Source organism: Acanthisitta chloris, unplaced genomic scaffold (genome assembly GCF_000695815.1).
Source record: "Acanthisitta chloris isolate BGI_N310 unplaced genomic scaffold, ASM69581v1 scaffold3215, whole genome shotgun sequence".
NCBI classification, from domain to species: domain Eukaryota; kingdom Metazoa; phylum Chordata; class Aves; order Passeriformes; family Acanthisittidae; genus Acanthisitta; species Acanthisitta chloris.
Window position 1 is genome coordinate 62,240 of NW_008672975.1, and position 7,043 is coordinate 69,282.

Consider the following 7,043-nt stretch of genomic DNA (forward strand, 5'->3'; position numbering starts at 1 on the left):
AAAAGGAAAAATTCCGACTAAATCCTTCCTCCCTAATAAAATCTAGTGCAAACCCTCAGCTCATCTGAAGGAACCATTCTACCACAGCACCTGATTAGTATGTGAAGACCATTTTCTTCCTGAAGTGATTTTACTATACATTTATGCTAGCTTTATCAGAAAAAAAAGGCACCCTCTAAAATTCAGGGCCATTTTGGAGATTCTGCCATCCTTCATTAACTAATTTGCTGGTTTATTGAAACCACAGACTTGTGGGGAATGTTTCCGTGCCAGACCTTCTCAATGGGCTGGTTGTCCTCAGGTAAGTGCTCAGTGCTGTGAAGGTTGCACAATTCAGCCCTTCAGGTTCTGTAAGAATATCCTTTTACAAGCTCTAAGGTCAAAAGAAGTACCTGCCATAGTTTTACTTTGATGCAGTTCTCTTCAGCAATGAAGAACTGTGTGTATGGGATGTTTATTGAGCAAACACCATGGCTTCAAGCTCCCGCAAGTGAAACTGCCTTTATTGATTTTCACTGTCCCAGGCATGCCAAGAGCAAATACAAACACAGTATAGAATGTGGATCTTCAGCTGCCATTTGGGGATGTTTACAGAGACGTGAGTAACAGGCGAAGCAACATGCTTGTGGCTGAAAAATAATTTCCAAGCTTTATGTTGTCCCTATCTGCTGACAACAGGGAAGTAGCAGTGAGTGCCTGCCCTGGTTCTCCCAGAGCTAGGCAGGGAGCAGGCATAAGGCTCAGAAGGCAGGTCACTCCTTTTAGCTGCTCTGTATGTTTTGCTGAAGCCTCAAGAGGAGAGCCAGACAGTGATATTCATTCTGGTGGCATTGAGCAGTGGACACCAGCCTGCTGGGAAAAGATCCAAGACCATCAATTCATTTTCATTTCCCACAAATGGTGAGAGTATGAATTTAATCCAAGAGCTAGAACTGACAATGCCATGTCCATGGTTGCTGATATATAGCTTTGGTTTTCTTGTGACTTAGAGCGTGTGGGAAGTAGCTTTAAATGAAAAACTTGTGTGCCTTTGAGGAGGAACCTGGTGAAGGTTTGTGCAAAGACAGTTGTTCTGGCACAGCCCTCATTAGGTTCGATGGATCCTGGGCAGATGGGACATTACCTTGGTTGTCGTAGTCAGCTTATAAATTTCTTACAAATTTGCTGAAGGAATCAGGCCTGACAGAGCCATAGGACTTCACAAGCAACTTTAATTTTCTTTTTCCCTATCCCTACTCAGATCCTTAGGGGAAGAAGACAAGAAGCATTGATTCAAAACCCCACATCCTACAGTTGACATCCTAGATGACCCTGTCCTAGTTTTAACAGCAGCCTAATTTGGTTTCTGTGTTTAAAGAAAACATGTGGAGATCTGTGACCTTTTCACTTCAGCTAAACATATCTGCTAAGGCAGGGTCTGATCACAGCGCAGGGTGATGTTCCACTGCTGCCTTTAAGTTGGTTGGTCTGACCAGCAGTGGGATGGATGTCACCAAGGGGTCTTGAGACTCTCTACTTCAAATGTCTGTAAAAATGCCTTTCCTAATGTTACTGGCGCAGCCCTGACTCTGCACATGGAAACCCCACCTTCACTTGCTGGTAGGTGGCTCTGATTCCCCATGCTTCTGGTGCCAAGGAATTTTGCAATTCGTTTGTGTAACTTGGGTGAAAAGTGATATTTCGGTGTTTTTTCTGTGATTGCTGCTTTTGCTCTCCTTCCCTTGGTATATATCTTGGAGAGTTTATACATCTTAATGAAATTATGCAAAGGGGAGGTGGTGCCCAGAGGAAAGGAAAAAGTGGAAAAAATTATATAAGCTTCCAGAAATAACATGGAAACCATTTTCTGTAGCACTGAAAGCTTGTTCTGGATGAGTAAATTAAAAGTGTTCTCAATAATACACTGAAAAAGCAATATAAGTGTATGAGTATCTGCTAGGAACACCCACCTGAGTGAGAACCCACTTGGACAAGCACTTTCCAGGGGACAGGCACTGGGATGGCCCTTTCAAATGCCATCTGATGAATCATGTTTTCTGAGGTGGTTGTGGAGTAATCTGTGGCTTCACATATGAATTCCACTGAACAAGCGCAATGTAGGAAAAATTCCTTGTACATAATATGAGGATAAAGCTAGAGCCCGTCTGGCCTGCACCGGTTCCTGGGGCAGCCGACTCACATGGAGGTGGAGCTGCCCTTTGAGTGTGGGTGTGAGCTGGGCATCCAGAGTGCTTGGGGCCAGTGAGGCTTTGTCCACAGTATATCCATTTCCAAAGCCTAGTATTTTGCGTGCAGGAATGTGGCAAGAGGCAAGGCAAGCCGATTGCTTCGTGGAGTGCTAATCCTGGTGCCCTGAGTCTAACATTAAGTAGATATATATATTTGCATTTGATTCTTGCCTCTCATGGAAAAATAGATAAGCAGATATTCCTCACATTCTAGCTCTCTGTTCATTTGCTTGTAGTTGCTGGAGTCATAACTGGGAAGGGAGAAGGTAAAAGGAAGAGAGGTATGTTTCAGCCGCAGGGCAGATCGGGATCAGAGCCCATAACAAAACCAGTTCACCACTGCCCATGGCTGGAGGCGACTGGGCTTCGTGGGAATTGTCAATAGGAGGGGGGAGTGTATGCATTTCTCTTTTGTTTGAATCCTGATTTGACCCTTCTGCCCCAGAATACTTAACATACACCACTTAGAAGTTTAAAATACAAATCTTCACAGCTCCCTTCCAGAGCTACCTTCTGGGGTTTGTGCAGGGGAATCTCAGCCATTAACCTGGTGGAAGCTGAGGTCCCTTGGTAGCAAAGATAGGTGAGAAAAACTGCCTTTGAATCCCTCATCACGACAATACTCACTTCTGCCCTTTCTCAGAAGTTCCTTTCAGGAGAGCTGATTCAGCTATTTGTGTGGCTGCACATAAGCTGGATGAAAGAATGGGTTTTTCAAAAGGGGGTTGTGCACCTGTGCAGAAAAACCATCTTGTGCATCCATATTAAGATTTACAGTTGTGGTTAGATAACGTTTTCTGCATTGAAAGTGCTTCTGGATTGGGAACACAGCCAATGAGGCTGGCTGGAACCACATGTCCAGGAAGTATAAGACCCTGGAGTACAGAGCTAGGGGAAATCCATGTTTCACCGGGATTTTTGAGAGCCAGCCAGCATTGGTTTCAAAGTACTTTCAAGTATTGTGGAGAAAATGTTGACAGACACTGATGCATATGCTCAGGCTGCGTAGAGCATCTCTACATTCATGCCAGGATTTGAGACCTGTAACTTGACGACTTGAGTAACAAGTGCAATGCAAGGGGAGGAGCAAGAAAAAAACTGATACTGAGCAGATGTGTTCTATCATTTTCTGGATGAGCTGCTTTGGGCTCAGCAGAAGAAGCTGTCTCCTGGCAGGCAGAGCTGCACCATGGAACAAGGCAGGCAGAGTTGCCAGGGCACAAGTCCTTTTCAGACCATAGAGTGAAGTTTCTTTCCCAGGGCGGAGCTGGAGGGATGTGAGAGCTCCATCTGTGCCAAGGCACTCATCTCCCTGACACCGGGTAACTGCTGCTCTGGCTGCTGGCACATGTGGGAGGGTGTGAGGGTGTGGCACAGGACTCATCTTTTGCAGTGAATAAACCAACCTTGTTTCCAGACCAAGGCTCCAAAGTGAGTTTACCAGCAGAATTATTGAGCTAACAGTGTGTGTAATCATCCGATCAGAGAATCACAGAATTAATCAGGTTGAAAAAGACCTCTGAGATCATCAAATCCTATGACCTAGCACCACCATGTCAACTAGACCATGGCACTCTCCTTAAACACCTCCAGGGATGGTGACTCCACCACCTCCCTGGGCAGCACATTCCAGCGTCAAATCAGCCTTTCATTCCAGTGATGGTTTTCACAGAAACCAGACTGTTTGGATGTGAGGTTCTTCAGTGGAAATTAGTTCAAAGCACAAGAAATGGAAAGCACAGAGAATCATTATTTTCAGCACTAAATTTTCAGATCTCACTACATGCAAAAACCTGATCCAGAAATGTGCAGTACATGTAGGTTTTATGAGCCTGGAACAGAAAAGGGTTTGCTGAAATTTCCATCACACTTGAAGTGCTTGGTAAGTAGCATGCATGCAGTGTGAAAAAGAAGCTGTAGCTATTTTCTTCTCTTACACATTTTAAAGGGTTTTGCATATGTTCCTTGTTTTCATGAAGCTATGCAATGATTCCCCTATAAAATGTCAGTAACCTGGAAATAAACTGTTACGTGAAAATCTGTGTTCTGTGATGTACACACTGTATCATAAACCCAGCAAAAACACATGGCAATTTTCCCTTCCTGCACCATGGGAAAATACCTTCTGCAGACTAGCTCCTTTGGCAATACCAACATAACACAATTTCAAGGAAAAAAATGCTGAGTACTTTCATGGCAGGATGTACTGGGCCACATGGAAATTGTTCCTGGAATGAACTACTTTGGAAACCCAGAAAAAATACGTGAAATGTTATGTCAAATCATATGTTGATATTCTGATGATTCTATCACAAGTTTGCAACAGTGTTTGCTGTACACCTCTGCAATCTGACTCAAGATGGCATGGAAACCTGAGCTTTAAGTAACAGTTAAAATGATACAGTAAAAATAAGAAAAAATGTTGTTCAATCACACTAAAAAGTGCAAGAATAAAGCTCAAGAGCAAAGGCTCAGAAAGTGGCCTGCAAGTGCAAATACATATACAACCTCATGATTTTTTTTTCTTCTCTCTTTTTTAAACTTATTTTTGAACTCTGTGTGACTTCATGGCTGTTTGGAGGAGAGAGGTGCAGAACCTTGGGCAGTCACATACTTCTGTGAACAGTTCCTGTAGGAAACCCACATCCAAGCTTCCTGCAGCATGAAAGAGAAGGAGGTATGCCCTCTTCTAGCCATTTCCCGATACAAGCAGTAACACGTTACCATGTCCCTCTAACTGTACAGAGAGAGAAGGACAGACAGCAGAGTGGACACAGCAACCTGCTGTATGTTTTCTTCCGCTCCTACAGCAGGGATGAGTTTTCTGTTCCCCTCCTTTTCATGGGGGATTGCCTGGAGTAGGTCCCTTCCCACCTGGGGTGCTCCTCTTCAAACGTCTCTTTTCCTTTCTGTAGCAAGCTCGAGGACTTGTCCATACAAACCACAGCCACAAGGAGGACTAGAGACCAAGATCTCCAACATCTTTGCCCTTGGCATCACAGAATCATTGGGGTTGGATGGGACCTCTGGAGATCATCTAGTCCAACTCCTCTGCCTACCTACAGTAGGTTATTCATGAAGATGTCCGGGTGGGTTTTGAATGTCTCCAGAGAGGGAGACTCCATGACCTCCCTGGGCAGCCTGTTCCAGCTCTGCCATCCTCAATGTAAGGAAGTTCTTCCTCATGTTGAGGTGGAACTTCTTGTGAAGTCCTCAGCCACTTGAGATGTATGAAAAAAAATCACCCAGTTATTTTTTTTCCCCTAGAAGGTGACATGCTTTTTCACATCTCTCTTATTAGACATTCTTGTCTTCAGTCAGAGTAACAGTATCTGAGTTAACAGTGGCTTTTATTTTAAGGGGACATGTATATAAACATGCCTTTATATGCTGAGATAGTTGTCTGACTGCTGCTGTGTGCTGCAAGTGTTATATATTTTCATGTTTTTTATCTTGCAACATCACAGTTCTGTTTTTATCTAAAAAGTGTTTCAGATGTATATGCACTGGCCAAACTTTATGGGAAAACAGTGTAGATGAACCCCTGCTGTGAACAGCACATTGCTATTTCAGCTACTCTGTGTGAGAGAGAGGGCATGTGCATAAATCTGCTTCATGCAAAGTTTCTTGTGGGGGAACAGGGTTTGTGCCCTTACTGATATGTAAGTACCCACACAGAAGGGTTGAAAAATATTGGCAGTGAATATGTATGTTTGTGTTAGTTTTATATCTTGTTTGGCTTTTTTTTTTTTTGGAAGGACAGGGAAAGTTAGGAAGGGGGTATGGCACAGGCATCTCTTACAGGGGAGTAAATTGACATGTAATCAGCAACTGAAAGAAGTACTCCAGGACATCGATGGGCTAACTGACAGGGAAAGAAAAAAAAACTATGGTTTTTTTTTAGGGCATCAACACAGCTCTGACTCCCCCAGTGTGGAGGCCTCAGGACAAGCAGCCTAACCAGAGCTCCACACACCTCCTGCAGTACTTTCCTGCAAGATTAGATAATAACTCGTGCTGGCCTCCAAGGGGTGTAAAGTAAAAACAAGTTGTAAATATAAAAGGCAATAAGCATAATTGCTTATAAGTATTTGCATTTTTTAGGGCATCAACACAGCTCTGACTCCCCCAGTGTGGAGGCCTCAGGACAAGCAGCCTAACCAGAGCTCCACACACCTCCTGCAGTACTTTCCTGCAAGATTAGATAATAACTCGTGCTGGCCTCCAAGGGGTGTAAAGTAAAAACAAGTTGTAAATATAAAAGGCAATAAGCATAATTGCTTATAAGTATTTGCATGCCAGAAAAGTAAAGCACTTCACTGACAACTTGACAATTACTACAAAGTTACTCTGCAAAGATCCTTTCTCCTCTCAGGCTGTGTATAATGAAGCTGACATCCTATCTCTATTCCCAATCCACCAGCTGTTGGAAAGCATGCCAAAAACCAAACCAAAACCTGAAATAGGTTCTGTTACCCTCACTTCAGTGTTCCACTGTGACCTAAAAGTTACAGCAATTACCCTTTCTGCTGAGTTTCCACTGCAGTTTGTGGGATGCTGATGGGGATCCAGCAGGGCCATAGTGGCCTGCAAGCTCCAGCAGGTCTGTGCTATGGCACATTTGAAAGCTTCTAGTCTTTCCTGTAAAGGAGTTAATATCGAAGAAGTTTGTTAAGTTTGGTTGACTTTTAATCTATATTCTAAGTGGGTTTTTTTCCTTGTAGGAAAGGATGACATGATTAATATGTTTCTGTATTAGGATGTTTTCACTCCCTTCTGCTGAATTTTAGGGCATCTCTTATGCTTGTGTTCTCA